We start from the raw sequence: 19,125 nt of genomic DNA on the forward strand, positions 1-19,125 counted from the left end.
TGTTGTAGTCCCTGATATATCTGTAGAGTTGCTGGGAATAGATGGAGCTCTGTGTTTAACCTGTGTGCCTTTTCCTTTAAAAAAAAATTCCATAAAACATTTGTTTTACCAGACTTATCTTTTTTTTTTAAAAAGTGATGACAATTATTGACAAAAAATATTTGGTCTGTTGGTTTTGACATATTCTGTCATTTTTCATATTTTTGTTTCGGGATTGCCAGCTTTGATTGGTCAACTGTTTTTTCAGTTGAGCGTTTTTCAACACCAATTTGTATTTTTCAAAAATTTTTATTGTCAATCTAAAATAAAAATACATTTTAGAACTGAAAGTTTTCATTCTAGAAAATTACTGATATCAAAAGGAAAAAAAATCCCATGGAAAAAATTCAAAAAACAAAACAGCAGCCCATATAATATATTCATCGTTTATGAGGTCAGAAGGGAACCATTGTGATCATCTAATCTGACCTGCTGTACACACAGGTTATAGAATTTACCCAGAATAATTTGTGTTTGAACTAGAGCATAGGTTTGAGAAAAACAGCCAATCAATTCAAACATTGCCAAGGGGAAATCCATCACAACTGTTGGTAACTTGTTCCAATGGTTAGTTATCTTCACTGTTAAAAAGGTAATGAAATGAAAATGTGTTAGACTTTTTTAAAATTCTCATTAAACTTATTTTCTGATTTTTCCACCCGAATCAAGATTGGAACCGTAAGGTTTACAAGTTAGGTTATAGTTAAGATCTGGGACTGTGAGCTCAGATCTCAGGGCTGCTTAACTCTGAGGAAGATAAATTGCTTGCTCTGCATTTGCCGGTGTACATTTCTGCATCAACACTAACAATCACATGGCATTTTCCCTAAGAAAAAGAGTTTACCTACTGTCATTTCCTAAATTTACCATTTCCCCCACTTATTGTTATGTTTTATTATTATTTCCCCCACTTATTATTATTATTTATTATGTTGCTGTAGTAGCTAGAGGCTCCCAACCCTTGTTCTAAGCACTGTACAATCACATAATGAGGGACAGTCCCTGTCCCAAAGTGCTTGCAACCTAAATAGACAAGGCAGAAGTAGGGTGAAAGGGGAGACAAAGGTGAATAACTTGCCCAAGGTTTCAGAGCATGTCTGTGGCACAGAAAGGAATAGAACCCACACTTCCTGATTCCCACTCTAATGCCCCTAAATACTGCATTATGCTACTAGCATGCTGTGCCCAAGCTGGTTGCAGCCGTCCTTCCTGGAGGGGCCTGCATTCCAGTAGTGATGTTTGCACATAGCTGTAAAGCCCTTTGGGATGAAAGGTGCTATTCAAGACCTTATTATACATTAAACATAAATACATACATTTGAGCCTTGCATGCATTCTTATTTTGCTTTGTACAAGTATGTTTTTTGTTAAACACATAAAATACAGAGTGGATTCTAATGGCTGATCAGGTCCTGTTAAAGCAAATTACATGTTTCAAAAGTAAAGATGAAAGAGCCTCTATTATTCTACAAATTTCTAGCAGCACAGCGTCTTAAAAGGAATTTTATAGCAAATTTGTAGCTTTGCAACCAGCTCATGAACCAGAGGGTATTAAAAGGACATGTGTTCCAAGAATAAATGCATTCCATACTTCAGAAAATAATAAGTTACTGCTTGTACCCAGATCCCAACAATGTGGGAAAGAGATTTTGCACTCCTGGGATAATGATTTTTGATCTTGCTGTTTTTAGCAAAATATTATTTATTTAATTATGATTGCTAAATGGATCCGTGCTATGCCCAGAAAATCAAACACTAAAAAATGTGCTTCCTAGCAGGGAGTCAGAATGAGATCCCTGCCTTACAGAGTAATTACTGTTATGCAAAGATACAAAGATAAATACAGATCTTTATAAGTGGAAAGATAGGATTAAACACTGGCCATATTGGGCCTGGCCAGCTAGAGGTAAAGAGATTGAAAATTTTGCTCCCAAGAGCAAAATCTAGGAATAAAGATCAGTGAAGAAAGTGTAGTATACCTGCAGCTTATGCTGTACTGATAGTACACAGACATGCTATTTATGAAAGTGAATCTTCACATAGACAGGGATTAAAATTTTGCCTCTTGCCATTAAATCATACTTATGGCGTTAGAAAGTGTCTGGTACAAAAATACATAGCTAACGTAGCTGTCAATTACTGCAATGCTTGAGCTGCTGCAAAATTTATTTATAGGGATGTCTGAACGCATGTAGTTATGTTTTAGTTATATTAGGTAGAACTCAGTGTAAAACAGACTGAAATACTGTGCAGACTACGTAGCCTACGGCAGTAAAGAACATATGTGCCATTTGTCCAGAAACAAGACTGGCAAACACCAAAAATAAGGCCAACTCTGCTCTCAGCTGAAAATATCATTAAAAAAAAGACACTGAAAGTGACAGTACTTTATGATTTATCATCACTGATGAAATAACCAAATAATAGCCATAGAATTTTTCCGTGGTGAATATAGGTTTTCCTTACACTTTGTCTAGCAATAGAGAAAAAATGTACAAAGCTAAGTTCATGGCTTTATAACGGGTACATTTTTACTTGATTTGTGCCTCTAACTCCCCTTATTACTGAACAATTATTCATATTTATCAGAAGCCAATACATTCCAAAGAAGAATGAGTTAACACTGCTAATGAGGAAAAAAATAAAAGGAATGAAAACAATCACAAATGAAACAAGGCAGGTTGTAAGGTGCAAATTGTGTCCTCCCATGTGAAAAATCACTGGTGTGTGGAAGTTAGGTGGGAAATATCACAGTCTTGGTTGATGCATGGGCCATATGTGATATACCATGGCACATGTTCTGGAAATTCAGATGAGAGATGAAACTGTGAAGAGCAGTGCAATCCCACCTCCAGTCTTTCCCCACCACGTTCTGCACCCTGAAACCCAAAGCACTTCAAGCCTGTGAAGCTAATCTGTTCTATATAGGTACTTTTATCACACTTATCACCAGAGTGCCTTTCAGAAGTGTATTAAGCAACATAACTACATGTCTGTCACATGTTTGTCCCCCGTGCTTGCTCCAGGTGGAGTGTGTGTAGTAGAGTATTTTGTTATGGAATTTAATTTTACATGTTGCTTTATGTTGGTGTAAAGAAATGAAGCTTGCAGTTGGAACAGCAGATGGTAAGGTTGGTGAAGGGCCTTAGTTCCTGGGGGAGTTCATTCCACAGGTTTGGGCCACTTTCCGAGAAAGTTCTGCCCAGACAAGCTTTATCTTTGTGGTAGAAATTCCATTGTCCCACAGAAGCAAAGATGTCAAAGTTGCTCATGGCAAGGGTCGTGCATGGGTTTCATTAGGGCTAGGAAGAATGCCCTCTATGTGTATTTCTCCTCTTCCATATGTACCATTGTAGCCAACATGCTTTACATTGCAGCATTTGATTTTGTTTGACCTAAATAAAGGGAGAGAAGCAGTGGGGAGGAGACATACTCTGGTCTCTGCACATATGCAGAGGACAGGGCTGGGCAACTCAGCTAAAATGGCCCAGAAACAGGTTGTGGCATTTACTAAACATGCTCAGTAGCTGTTTCCGAAGCTCTATAGAAAGTTTTCAGTGTGGACTATCCATCTGGCAGGTCATACCGTAGTCACACTCCGCAAGCTGAGTTAACCAGAGCATGAGGGAGCTGAGGAGAAAAGATTATAAATATAGACAAACCTGTGGACTCTGTATTGATGCAAGACCAAGAGGTATGTCTGCTGTCAAAGTTGGGTCCCATTACCTGTGCCACTTTGGATACAGGCGAGTGCTAGTCCAACTTTACTTACTAAGGAATTAGGATAATGTTTGATCCACTGTGATATGTTTTCTGGACCTAGAGAAAGAACTGGAAGGGAAGCATTTGTTACCACGAGAGACTACAAAGCCTCTGGAATTCACATTTAGCTACCAGCTAACTGAGTTAAACCAGGCTTCTGTCTCAGTTAAAGAGCCAGAATGGGGACAGCACTTAGTGACTCATTGACTCATAGACTTTAAGGCCAGAAGGGACTCCCATGATCATCTAGTCTGACCAGCACATTGCAGGCCACAGAACCTCACCCACCCACTCCATAACCTCTGGTTGAATTACTGAAGTCCTCAAATCATGGTTTAAAGACTTCAAGTTACAGAGAATCTACACTTTACACTAGTTTAAACCTGCAAGTGACCCATGTCCCATGCTGCAGAGGAAGACGACCCCCCTCCCCTCCTCTAGGTCCCTGCCAATCTGACCCGGGGGAAAATTCCTTCACAACCACAAATATAGCAATCAGTTAGATCCTGAGCATGTGGACAAGGCCCACCAGACATACACCTTGAAAGAATTCTCTGTAAAAACTCAGAGCCCTCCTCATCTAGTTTCCCATCACCAGCTGTTGGAAATATTTGCTGCTAACATTTGCAGATCAGCTACATGCCATTGTAGGCAATCTCATCATACCATCCCCACCATAAACTTATCAAGGTCAGTCTTGAAGCCAGTTAGGTTTTTGTCCCCACTGCTCACTGTTTCAGAACTTCACTCCTCTGATGGTTAGAAGAGATGTGAGTGTTCTTAAATTCTTGCCTGACTCAGCTGAGTGTATGAAGAGAAGCTAGTGCCGGGCAGACTGCGAGTCTTGTAAAGATCCACAGAATGGATATTTTATATGCTGATCCAAATCCCTGTACCACTTTGGATACAGACTACAGATTTCTGCTTCACCAGCAATTGAGTACCAGTCAGCTATTAGTCCTAGGGCTGCACTGCTGTTAGCTCTGGAGACCTAGGATTATTGGTTTGCTGAAGTGTTTGGAAGGACTGAAATGCTGCCAGGGGTCGCAAAGCCTGCCCAAAAGTCGGGGGGTGGGGCAGGGGCCAGGCCCTCCCATCTCATCTCTCCACCCGAGGCCCCACCCCCAGCCAAGCCAGGAGCTGGAGCAGGCTGGGAGCAGGCTGGGAGCTGCAGCCCCTCCACCTGCCCAGAATGGGGGGATCAAGAACAGCCCCAGGCCCATGTCCCCACCCCACGGGCCCCCCACCCGGGGAAAGAGGGTCTGCAACTCCCCACAGCTGTGGGCATAGGTGCCAACTCCATGGGCTGGAGCACCCACAGAAAAAAAATAGTGGGTGCTCAGCAGCCCCACCAATCAGATCCTCCCCATCCCAGCACCTCCCACCTACAGCAATCAGCTGTTCAGCGGCATGCAGGAGATGCTGGGGGGGAGAAGTGGGCACAGGAAGAGGGGTGGGTGGGGGTGAGGGCTTGGGGAAAGGGTGAAGAGGGGGGTGGGTCCTGGGGTGGAGCGGGGGTTGAACACCTCCAGGAACTGAGGAAGTTGGCATCTATGGATGTGGGGAGTCGTGCCATGGACCCTCCACCTGCCTGGATGGGGGCGGTCAAGAGCAGCCCTCAGCCTGTGTCCCCACCCTGCAGGCCCGCCCAGGGCACGTGGAGGGTCCATGGTGTGGCTCCCCACAGCTTCCCACATGGCTCTTACCATGGCCGGGCTGTGGCCTCCCAGACGGAGCCAGGCCCAGGTAAGAGCTGCGTGAGGTGCACGGGCAGCTCAGCTGTGAGGCGCCATGGACCCTGGTGCCCTGGGTGGCAGGGGTGGGGACATGAGTGGGAGCAGCTCTTGACCCCCTGACCCTGGGCAGGTGGAAGGTCTGCAGCATCCCACAGGCTCCATGGTCAGGCTCCAGCCGCTGGCCTGGCCGGAGTGGGGTGGGCCTCAGAGGGGTGTGGGGGGGCTGCCGAAAAGTGGGAAGGCCATTCCCCCCTCCCCCCATTCCAGTGCTCCTGGATGCTGCCATTCTTCTCAAGGTCTGAAGAGTCCATACTGCATATTATGACCACACTGTAAAGACTGAGAAACCATCTCTGAGAGAAGGTCAGAGGGGAATGTGTTTTGACTGTTGTGCTGAAGGACAGAAAACATTATGTTGAAACCTAATATTTGAATGTATCCAACAGAAACAAAGTTGGGAAGTCTCTAATAGAAACACCAGCAGATTTATTGTCTAATAGCTTTTATATAAAAGTTGTTCATAGTATTCCAAATACTATTTACAAGTCTGATGCTATTTACAATCTTTTCTGTGTGCATCAAATGTTTGTTTTTCTAAGAATGTGTATGGTAATCTCTCTTTGAAATTTACTGGGAACTATTAACAACAATGTATCAGGGTTTCACATACAATAGTGGTAGGTTTCACTCTGTTATGCTTCCTGAAAAGTCCAGAAAAGACAGAACTCTGGCCTGTGTTTCAGCAAAATGTCAAGTTAAGGTGCAGGAAGAGTTATACATAATATTACATCAGTGTCCCCCAGCCCTGTTACACCAGCACATATGAGTTTGTATTGGTGTGGTATTCTTCCTCTCCATGAAAGTATTTGGATGGTACATGCTAACCCACAGATAGTAACTAAAATTCAAAAACAGTAATAAAAACTGCTCTAATACCCGGTGATGAGTGAAACAGCTCCAATAAAATAAAAGGGCCACGCCTCTGCTCCCAAAGTTGAAATGAAAAGGAAATTAATCTTTTCTGGGGTTCAGAAAAGTTTACATCACATTTGAATCTATTGTCTTTTATATTCACACTCCCTAGGACCAGAAATAGGAAATGGCTCCATTGTGCAGGTCCCAGAGTTTTGGATCGCTCACGTAGATATCATAACTTTCGAACACTTATTCAAACCCAACCTCCCAAGTCCCATCATTAGTGGACACCTAAATTGTTGATTTATTTTGAATATAGTTAATATGACACATGTTGAGATTTATTTTCATGTTCAACAACTATGCATTCAGATAGTTCTGAGCTGGAAGAATCTGAGTTCTACTCACAGAAGGCTCTCTTCCTTTTCCATTCTGTTCTGCTACCTGCAAAACTCATGGGGTGGGGGCAAGAAAAGGGGAAATTTCTTAAATAATTTCTCCAGTTTAATTTAAATAATGTCCTCAGCTGTCTGTCCTATGATTTACATAATAAGGAGATTGCATTATATTGCTATATCAGTTTAGTTTCTTCAGGAGAAAAAGCCCTCCAGATGTATTTGACTTAGTCATTAGTGCAAACATCCCATTTATGTAACATCATTCCCTAGATCAACTGTAAAGACACACTGTTGGTTTTGGCAAGCTTAGGAGTGGACAGACATTGATCTAAGCAGCTGCCTCCTCACTACTCCCTCTGACTTCATTGTCATGGATCCACACAGCACCAATACATAAAACCAAGCAGATGGTTCAGCTGATGAAATCACTATTGTAAAGCTATTCAAGGAGTTGGAGGAAACATTCTTGGCTTCTTTAGAGAGATTATTTCCTTTTTTTCAGAGAATATTTTTTTCCAATAAGACATGAATGAAATTATAAACAAATATTTAGTGCCAGATTCTGACATCCTTACTCACGTTGGGTAATACCTTCTTCTGCAACTTGTCCCACTGAAAACAATGGACTACTCTTAGAGTAAGGTACCATTCAGCATGAGTAAGAGTAACAGAAACTTTCCCTGAAAATGCACAAGTAATCTGTGAGTTTAATAGCAAACATTGTGTGTGTGTGTGCGTGTGTGACTGTGTGACTCTGTGTGTGTGTGTAAAAAAATTGCCATTATTATTATTACTTTGGTATTTTTCCTTACCTGACAATGAAATAGTACAAATAATAAACTTTCATCCACTTTCATGCTCATCTGAAGCAAGTACATTTTTTTTACATAAATATCATTATGATTTAGTTTTGTTCCCCATAATCATCATCATAGTTAACAGATAGTTGAATAATTTTAAAAGGTGAATAATTTATTCACTAATTACCAAATAAATATTCACAAAAAATTATCTGACAAACATACACATAAACGATTCATCAGATTTATTTGGGGTTGGCTGCACAATGGAAAAAAATAGTCTGATAAATTGATCAACACTTTCTAAAAAGAAATCAGTTGAAAAAATTATTTGTGAATATCATTCAAACAGCTCCAATGATGGGGTGGATAAGCAGAGTTGGTAGATGTTGTGCACATTATTTTTACATTTACACAACACTCTACACTAGAAATCTGTTTGGTTTTGGCTGAAATTCAAGGTGATGATGAGAAATTTTTTTAACTCTGTTTATTTATTTAGGAAGTTTAATGGGTTTACAAATCATTGCCATGTAAATATAAGAGACAAAACAATAATCAGATGATAAATTTTAAAACCTTAAATGGTCTCCGATTCATTGCTTCTTTCCCTGTGTTTTGTCACGGTGGTTAAGAAGTACCATATTGGTCTTGCTTTTGGTTCCTGACGTTTCATTCTCTGGGATCACAAACTTGGCATTTGCAGCTAAGGCTCCACTGCAGAAGATAATAATGCTAAGAGTCTGGGAGACCCTATGTTTGGTGAGCTTTAGGGTCCAATACAAGGTTTTGGGTGGGTTTTTGTCAAGTCTATAGTTCAATATCATAGCGCACCCAATAACATTTTAGGGATATGCCTTTGTATATTAGATCATAAGTCAGCTTTTTAGAGAAAATTTTTCCTGAGGCAAGTTATCCCATAACAGCCTACTGCAAGGTTCTTGCACCTTCCTCTGAAGTAGCTAGTACTGGTGACTGTCAGAGACAGGATATTGGACTAGCTGGATTATTGGTCATTCTACTACAGCAGCTCTTATGTTCCTAATTTAAAGTAACTGAGCCAAATTAATCACTGGTTTGCCTCCACTGAAGTCAATTAAACCCAGGATAAATTTTGCCCATTGTCTCTGATTGCAATGCTATTATATGTATGTTTAAATTTCACAGTTCCCAATTGCCATATTATTGAAGCTGCTACACACTTGTACCTGACTTGTCCATGCTAATGATAACAGTAATCATAAGGCATTTTAAAGACAGTGCAAATGGCAGTGGTAATAAGGTGCAATCATATCAGGTGCCTCTATGAAGAAAAAAAAGAATGTATTAAAATTTCCATCTGGAACCTTAATAAAGACACTAATATTTTTTAAATGTACACCTGATATACAAGAGTTACATTTACACGCTCAGTAAGTTCAAGTTTTGTATCATTTCAATATCTGATGTCTTTTGCTAGAGACTAGATCATTCCTCAGCTGTAGGAATAGAATAATTTCTATCTCTGGCTACTCCAATTGTAATAACTGCTCATATCCCCTTGGTCTAGGACACATGAAATACTTAATTGCAGTATTTGAAATCCCTAAATCCAGGTATTATAATAATTAAATCAATTCAAACCAGGTTTCAGATCAGATATATTCAGAAGTTTGATCAAAGCAAGTGCTTCCAATAAATTGGGGCTGCCAAACACAGGTGATAATTAACACCTAATTCTAATTTGGTGGTTGTGAAGGTGTGACTTTGGAGTTCCATGCTTTTCAAGCAAAAATAATATTGCTCCTTGCAGTTTGAGAGTTGATTGATTGTCCTTATGGGTAACATTCTCCTTTCTGATTTGCTCTGTGGACCTCTTAGTAACAGGGTGTATTATAGGTGGTACCTATAGTTTAGGTTACTCAACACTTCCCATTATAAAACCATTGTTTCAGTTGCTTATAGCTTCCCTAAACTTTAAGCATTCAAGATGAAATTTTCCATGCTGGGTGTTTGCCCTATGCTGAAATTTTAAAAAATGTTTTAAAGTTTAAAATTGTATGCTAATTGCAAATTTAAAACCCAGAGTGTCAAATTCCATCTTCAGATTCAAGAGCGTTCTTGTTTCATACAGTAAGGTTCCAGTGATGTACCCGAAGGCAGAATCTGTCCCACACAATCTAACATTAAGTTGTTGATTCAGCGAGATACTTAAGAGATGTGCATAACTTTAAGCATGTCAGTAGTTCCACTGAAGTCAATGGGTATTGGACCCATCCCTAAATAATGAACAAGTGACACATTGAACTATCAGAGCTTTTCCCCTTCATTAAAAAATTAAAAAGTTCTCTGTCCAGTTCATAGTGGACAAGTGTCCATACACAGCCCACCAATACTACTGACACTAGATGGCACACTTGTTGGCATACTCACTAGCAAAGACAAGGACTGAATGGGCAAGGAGACGGACTGACCTTCCCTCTCAAACACAAAGAGATGAGGTACAGCAAAGTTGTGCTCCTGCTATTCATGCTGTACCTGTCCTGTGAATAATTACAGGGCTTCAGTCTTCAGGACTGTCAGTCTCCCATGCTACACTCTCTTAAAACAATAGGATATGTTCTATAAATTGTGCTACATTTCTTTACACAAATAGATGATGAAAGTCCGTGATGCACCTGTTCACCTTAAGGCTGAATTTAACCATTATTCTCATCTATTTTCAAGTATAATATGGGTGCATTATAGGATGGTTACTGATAGATAAAGAGAGCCAGAATAAGTGATTCACTAAAAGTCATGACATTGTTACTCATGGTGTTCCTCATATTTTGCATTAGTTTCTGCTTTGAGTAATAGTAAACAGAGTAATCACCAGGACACATTCTACCATGGCATATGTAACTCCTTTTAAATAAGTAGAATTATACCAGAGATAAATTTAGTTCAGAGTTGGATGAATTTCACCAAAATGTAATTTGGTTAAGAAACCATTTCTCTGTGTGTGTGCGTGTTTGCTTGTACACAATGTTTGCACTATATCATACACTTCATTTTAGGATTTTTTTTCTAACGTATTTTAAACAAGCTCTTTGCAAGATAAATATTACAACACAAATGTGTTTGAGTGCAGGGTCTAAAAAAACAGTAGGCATTTTCACATCTAAAGCAGTGAAAATATGCTGGGTTTTGTGCCCCAAAGTAATTGCAGTTTATTCTTAATAGATGCAAATGTGCACCATAAATGGCATTACTTCTCCAGAAACAATACTTCCTTTTATCTCCTTCCCTTTAAAAGTGCCTAATAGAAAAACCTAACTTATCTGCTTCATCTTAAAACTGGAGCTGCCTGTCAAGTCTTGACACTCTTCAGATTCTTTGAGAAATAGGAAGCAACCTATTGTGCTCAAATTTGCTCTTAGTGACAGCTGAACCCACAGGAGCATCTAGTTAGAAAATAATTGATAGCACTTGAAACAGAAAAGATTACAAATCAGGTATGACGAGTTTACATTCAATGGCAACCTTAAAACTAATTGTGCAGTTAAGAAATCAGCTTCTAAAGGAGAAAAAATTAAGGAGAGGATAATGAAAATTTTGTTTTTGGCAGATACACTTTCATTCTGACAATATTTTCTGTTTCAAAGTGAGATTTGGAAAATGTATAAGCAGTATATTAAAGGGCTGGGTCCAATGCAAAATCTGTGATCCAAACAGTGCAAACTTTGGAAATGGATATTTATCTGAATTTTATGAGTTGAGTCCATCTGTAGTTTGTTATAAACAAGTCGTAATGCATAAGTGAAAAAATCTGGATGCAGAAGGATGGGAGCTCAATCCTGCTACTATTCAAGTTAATAGCAAAGTTCTCGTTGACTACAGTGGGAGTTGGATCAGGCACTAGGATTCCAATGCAACACTGGCAAAACTTCAAAGATATATATATATATATAACCCGTGTTAGGAATTTTTAACCCTGATTCTTATAGCAAACTATATTACCAGATGCCAAAAACGAAGATAACATGGGAGGAAGTTTATTTTGATGAGGAAATCCCTAAATGCTATTGAAAATATGTCTGGAATGGTTAATTAGTATGTAGGAGCTTTGGAGGAAATGATATCTTGCAGCTTGACCATCATCTTTTTGCCAGGTTTCCCTTCGATTTATCTCTTATCTGCAGGAAACTGTCTCACAGCTTCTGAATCTGCAGTTGGCTAAAAAGAGAAAAGGGACAATGACTCATTTTTGGGCAGTGGTACAAGTTCTTTTTGGATTCTAAGTTTCCACATTAATGCTAGTTAATGTTACATCTAATGCACTTCAGCCCATCCCGGGGAAATCCAGGGTGGGCTCTGAATCTAACCAAAAGTGAAAGTTCCTTTTTAAAATAACAAACAGTAAATTAAAGCAGGAGATAAGACCCAGGGGGATGAAAACACTGAGTAATGCAAAAAGTATTTGCTGCTTTTCCTATGACTAAGGCATCAAAAATGTGTATTATTAATAAATGAGAGTATTGTGAGCTGGTAAATAACTGGTGACAGGATACAGCAGCCGATACCCACTGAAGTTATTTCTGGCTAGGAACATTAAGCATGCTGGCTGCTGTGCATTGCATTTGATGGACTGTTTTCATGCATGATCAAACTGGGCAAATGTTTAAGATTCCTTGCTCCGCAGCTATCAATGCGTCTTGCCAACAAAGAATTGATTATCAATATTGAGGGGTGAAGCTCTAAAGATTAAGAGGTGGGATTAGGATCCTGATCTGGGAAAGCACTTAAGCACATGCTTAGCTTTTAACCTTTGAGTAGTCCCATTATAGTGTTTACAGTTAAGCATGTGCGTAAGTGCTGTCTAAAGAAATGATGGGGAGGGGGGGCCAGCACTTGTGTGAAAATGCACGAGTCTTGTATCACCACTAATGGGACATCAAGAGAGTTATTAAAGGTTGGGGGGACATGTCCCTTTCATTTTGCCTCTCACCATGTTTGCTCCAATGTTCAGAGGTGTGGTTTGATCTGGGTAAGTACCTAAAAATTCAGCTGCATATCCAAATATTACACAAAAGGAAAATATTACATAAAAGCGTAATCTAATCGTGTAAATATTTTTCCAGTTTCACAGACTGAATCCCGAACACGTCATGCATCTCACATTTTTCTTCTCCCAGCTCTCTCCACATCCCTGAGCTAACATCTGAAATAAGAATAGACAATCAATATGTTACTAATCAAGAAGTCTGCTCATTGCATTATACAGACTTCAGAGGAATTTCTTCCTTTGTCTGATTAATATTATAAACAGACCTCGTTTGCATTAACATATCCTTATGTAGCAAATCCAAAAGTGACAAACCAAACAGTTTCAAGTGGTTACATTCCATCTCCAAATGTCCCAAGTGTTGCACATCATTAGAAAGCTGCATCCTGGACATGCATGAGGGGAAACAAAGAGCGGCAGCACCATGTAGGCAGTTTGACTGGTGCTACGTGTTGAAGCAGATGATTACAACAAGGTTTTTACATTTCCAAAGAAATACTGAAAATGCAATCTGGTATCACAGCTGCAGAGCCAGAAATATTGTATCAGTTACTGAGAGGGAAGACATTTGTTCTTGAGAGTGACATTTCAGGAAGGGCTTACATCTGAGTCATCATCTCTGACAGCGTGTGTGTCCATCTTAAAGCTAAACTGCAAAGCTTCTGCAAAACATTTTAGAATAGTTTTAAGATCCTCATCTCACTGTGGGCCTGGCCCAAAGCCCACTGAAGTCAGTGAAAAGATTCCCTTTCCATATTTTTATATTTATAAATATATTATATTATAATTATATATTATAAATATAAAGTCATTGCTGATTTTATTATTATACGTTCTTATTGCACAACATAAAGCTGTTAACAAAACACATAAAGGCGCACTTGCTCAATTATTGCTACTTATATGGTGCTCCAAAGAAGGCTAGATACTTTACATGCAAATTAATAGGCACAGTCCCTCTCTATACAGCTTACAATCAACATTTTAGACAAGACACAATGCATGAACTCAACAACAATGCAGAGGAAATAGCAAGAAAGGAATAAATAGGATTATAAGCATGTGGTCCCATAGTTAGGCTTTGTTATGTGCATGTCTTGATGGCATTAGTGGCTTGCTCCTGCATCTCCCCTCTGCAGAATGAATGGCCAGTGGGTCAGCAAAGTCCTGGATCCACCAGACCCACCTCACAAAGATTTCAGTGCACTGAGGCACAGGGAGCCCAACAAGGGGGTGTGAACTCAGAGCAGGGGTGGGAACTTGAGATCATGGATTCTGTTCCTTCTACTATGGCCAGAGTGCTCATAGCCACTAAGCAGGGCAGGATTTTTCCCCATGGAAGTCCTTTACATAATTTGTTTACATGTGTGGAGGCAGAGATGTTGGGATCTTGAATTGTGTTCCACGCCTTTATGTGTAGCATGCAGGGTTATGTGGCTAACTATACAGTTTGGAAATGCATGTTTAGGGTGTCTTGAGCTGAGAGTGAATGAATATCCTCAGGATGATCACTATTCATCCCTCTGCATCTTCTGCTAGTTACATTATCTTTGTGCATGTTCAAATTCGGGATGAGTGAACCTCAAGAGACTTGGAGTTGGGGTTTGGTTCAGATAAAGATCTGCCACGTTTGAAGGACGCTTTTTTGAAGTTTATCTAAATGGAGTCACTTGAGTTTGCACAACTGGGCTGGAAATTATGAGGCAACAGGCTTTCTCATGGGATTTCCTGTTCTTGCTGCTTCCAGTAGAGCCGGAAGTAGCACAAGAATAGCCTTTCTTGTATTTTATTACTTCTGCTTCTGCTTCTAGCCGGAACTTGGAAGTGCAGAGGTGCATGGAAATAAAAAATTGTTAGGGGGAGAGTTAACTGAACAGTACTTAGTAACAACAGCAATGACATTCCATTCATTTAAAGTGAAAATCTGGAATCACTGAGTCTCACAGTTGCACAGTCCTTGCATAGAATCATAGGATTGGAAAGGACCTTGAGAGATCATCTAGTACAGTCATGGCAGGGCTAAATATTATGTAAGATGCATTTATGTAAATATGTATGTAAGATAAGTAAGCATGATGGCATGATTAGCTGTACTGATCCTCTGCACAGAGCTGGCCAAATAATTTGCAACAAACCAGTCAGCCAGTAAATTTAATCCTTTTTCTTGTTCACAAATTGTCTATTAACAGCGGCACAGATCCTCAAAGTATGTAGGTGCCCAGCTTCCACTGAATTCAATGGGCATTAGGTTCCTAAATACATTTGAGGAGCTGAGCCAGATTGTGTTATTAGGTATTTGTTTGCTATTCATAATCATTTAGCAAATGCTTTGTGCAAACAAATATCAGTCTCTGGGTTGTTCATGAAATGTTTGCAGCAAGTATTGCTTCAAGTACTTCAATATCCCAGCTGAGTTTCGCGATCTTAGTCACATGGTATTGTTTCTATTCCCTGACTGGCAGGACCTACCCTTTATTTCTGTTTCTGCCTGAAATTCTTTTTGATTGCAAAATGAATTGTACTCCATGATGAATCCTGGCTACAAGCTAAAAATTCACTGTCCTGAACAAAACTTATTTTGCAGAAATGTTGGCAAGAAATTAAATAAAAGGGGCACAGTTTAAGAGAAATTCTTCTTAGAAGTCACCAAAAAGTTCCCTGAGTTATTCTCACTGAACTCTAGTCCCAAAAGTGCATTGTACATTTTAGATTGAAACCTGCTGATTTTTGCTAGAGACATGCCAGTATCCCAAGTGATAATCACATACTAGCATTTTTAACAGCATCTTTATGATATAGTATATGGAGAGATTCTCTATTGACTCAGGCATGCAACATTGCATTAGTTTATGCTTGGTTCCTGACATCATGGCTATCTATGTATATAATACACTCATTATTTTAAAAAAAATTGAAAGCTGAGAATCTGAAGCACAATTCTGTGTCCAAGGGTGAATTCCATAGTAAACTCCCTGGGAGTGGAATTGCAGAACACATGGAGTCCTGCACACATACGATATAGGGACCTATATTTTAAAGAATAGGGTGAGGCCTTTTTAAACAACAAATTAAACCATATTTGCTTGTTGTGTCTGTCACATGCAGACTGTGCTGTAAGATGTGAGGAATTATTATAGACAAATATAATCTACTTGTGTCTCTTGAACATGTTTTCGCACACAATATGTTTTGATATTGACCTTAATTCTTACTAAAATGGTTCCTTATTTAGGCCTCCATTACCATATATTGGCATCACTAATCCTCAGAATTGCCTAAATAACACCATCTCTCCACCCTGAAATGTAGAGCAACCTAATGGCACTTTTCTGTGTTCCTTGCTCATTCCTTGCTCAGGCAAAACGCCTATTGATTTCAATGGGGATGTAGCAGGGTGGATCCTGCTCCTGCTGAGAAGGGGTTTAAAAAGTGGCCTGACAGGGCTTGAGAGCGGTGGCTCTCAAGGCTGAGCTGATTAGGGAAGTGGCTGCAGCTGGGGGCCACGCCCCAAACAGAGCAACAGGGCCTTATAAGAAGGCAGGGAAGCCAGAAGCCAGACAGTCTCTCTCTGACTCTAGAGAGAGATGGGCCTGGCTGCTTAGGAGCTGAGACAAGGTACCTAGAGTGAAGCAGGGCTGGGGACAGGCTAAGGAGCTGGGGAGCTCTGGCCTGGAAAGCCCCAGGCTGTGGCCTAGTAGAGGGCTAAGAGGTACTGTGGGTTGCAGAGGGCAACCTAGGGGTAGGCCAAGGCAGCAGGTCCAAACCCAACTTTGCCTGTGATGAGTAGGCTGATACTGCAGTCTGCCCCAGGGCAGACAATGACTGTCAGTAGCCAAATACTGAGGCAAGGCAGGGATAGAGGGTGGGGGTTCCCTGAGACAGAAGGGGAGACCCAGAGAGAAAGGGGTTAGTGCTAGGGGGCAGCACCCCATGTAAAAGGGCACCGGGGTCCAGGGAGGGCCATGGGGGGCCTAAGAACAGGTGGATCACCAGCCTGCAGAGGGCGCTCAGGGCTGGACTGAGAGAGCAACCAGTAGGAGGCGCCGCAGGGGTGAGTTGACCCGTTTACAGGGGATCTTACAGTCAATGGGTGTTTTGCCTGAGAAAACATCAAAATACCTTTACCTGGAATTTGCTATAATACAATAAAACATTTCATATGTCAATACATATACACATATCTGGAATACATATATCTCCTCATGAGGTTTTATTTTATATCACCCCACAAAATGGGAGGTGGTGGAGAGAGATGTGTGGTCCAGATGAATAATATCCCTTTCCAGGATTTTTCAGTGAAAGTCTGAAACAGTGACTGCTTTTCCTATTGCTTCATAAGCCTGAAGTGTTTAGTAGTACACTCCCAACAGAAAATTTTCAATGGTCCTTCAATCGTGGTCAGACAGTAAAAAGTTTGAACAGCTGCAAATTTCATGTCTAATCTCTAGCTAAGTTTTTCACAGACCTCTTAAGCTTGCATGATAAATACCAAAAAGCTTAAGCGAAAGAACTGAATATCATTATCAACATTATTATGCAAGCAGATTGCAAACCATTCAGCATCCTAAAATATGTCATTCCACTGAGAAACTTTTCTGGAAATCTTTTTGAGAGAATTAACATTTCTGAAAGTAAATGTAAACTTAAAAGCTGAGTTTGTATTCAGAAAATGGACTATGCAAAAGTTACCTTGAAGAGTTCCAAATTCATCCTTTTGCACTGGAAAGCAACATTAAACAAGGCTTTGTTGAGACTCTTATACTGACTTTGTTGTGTTTAATCATCAAAAGATGATTTTTTTAAACTGACATCCCTGTAAATTTCAACACTACTGTAGTAAAGATTAGCGTTCCAAAGTTTAGATCCATGTATGGATCCAATATAAACCAAAGTTCAGAAGCATCCAGAACCAGGGATTTTGTTTGGACAATTCTACAAAAAGGGATAAATCACAAAGTTCAAATCCGGATCTGTTTATATACGTTCCTGACATTTGGAAGAGTGTGGGGCCAAGGTTTTGAATCAGGCCAAGTTAAAGAATCTGCAATCAGAATCTAGCTGTCAATTTCCTTGATGATCCATGAGGCAGAAAAAAAACCATCTGACTCTTATAGCAGTATTCACTGTAGTGAAGTAACTAGACCTGAGATGCAGGAGATCTGGGTTCAATTTCTGATGGTGCCACATACTTCTTGAGTGACCTTGTGTAAATCACTGACTTCACCTCTCTGTGAATCACCTTTCCCTTCTGTGAAACAGAGATGAATAATACGTCCCTACTTCAGTGGAGTGGAGGGGAGATTTGAAGATGAATTCATTAATGGTTGCAAAGAGTCCTGTGGCACCTTATAGACTAACAGACATATTGGAGCATGAGCTTTCATGAGTGAATACCCACTTTGTCACGAAAGCTCATGCGCCAATACATCTGTTAGTCTATAAAGTGCCACAGAACTCTTTACTGCTTTCACAGATCCAGACTAATACGGTTACCCCTCTGATCATTAATGGTTGTGATACACTCAGATATTATAGTGATGGAGGCCCAGACAGGAAAGAGAGGCAAAGAGGAGTACTTTAGCATGTGCTTAACTTTAAGCATGTTCTAAGTTCATCCCAGTTCAACAAAGCCCATGCTCACAGTTAAAGTGCTTTTGCTGAATTTGGACCTTTGTCTGCAAGGTTGGCAGATATGACTCAAAAACAGAGTATATAAGCTATGTTGAGAAATAAAGGATCTCAGGCTGTGTTTTCGGTGAGCCTTTGGTAATGTAGAAATCTACTACTGTCTTCTACTGATAGTCACGTTTCTGATATTAGCCTCCTTTTGTGTCAAAATCTGTCCTTTGATGGACATGTACAGCTTCTATGGACTTCAGTGCAGTTGTATTCATATATCTGAGGGCAGAATTTGGATCATTAGGTTTAAATGACAGATTTGAAAAGTGACAATTTATGTCAGAGATGGGCCTGAACCAGAACACAGTATCAAAAACTTCTCAAACTCTGGGGGAGTTTGGACCCAAATCAAACTTTACAGCTCAGGCTCATCTGTATAAGATAGATCTGAACCCGATTGCAAGACCTTAACCAGTGGTTATTTTATCAACACAACAAACAGAGTTGGGCATGATACTGTTACAGTTCAATATTAGAACAGCTCTCTCATTCATTTAGCAAACACTCTTTTAATATACTTGAATTCAAGGAGCTCAGAACACAAGACATTATCGTCATGTGGATCGCAGGATCTAACACTTTTTGGAGTTAGTTATCAGATGCAGTAAAATAAACATTTTATAAGCCTCTATTCTTGTGCCATATTTGTAAAAGCTGAAAAGCTATCACCAGAACAAATGCTTCTTTCATTGGCTTTCTGAAAACGTACAGTTCATTTAAAGCTTAGAAGATTAAATTGTGTTCGTCTGGGAGACGGCGTGTAGACAAAA

General features: G+C 40.0%; 1 long non-coding RNA gene across 2 annotated transcripts in view; it reads left to right on the plus strand.

Annotated features, from left to right (window-relative positions):
• Positions 1 to 509: 509 nt before the first annotated feature.
• The window catches only part of LOC120405011, a 43,260-nt gene continuing 24,644 nt past the window's right edge, over positions 510 to 19,125 (plus strand). For both annotated transcript variants that reach the window (XR_005598315.1, XR_005598314.1), the window contains exon 1: positions 510 to 631. This is a non-coding gene — a long non-coding RNA (uncharacterized LOC120405011). The remainder of the gene's footprint in view (positions 632 to 19,125) is intronic.

The sequence above is a fragment of the Mauremys reevesii genome, linkage group 4 (assembly GCF_016161935.1).
Source record: "Mauremys reevesii isolate NIE-2019 linkage group 4, ASM1616193v1, whole genome shotgun sequence".
Taxonomy (NCBI): domain Eukaryota; kingdom Metazoa; phylum Chordata; order Testudines; family Geoemydidae; genus Mauremys; species Mauremys reevesii.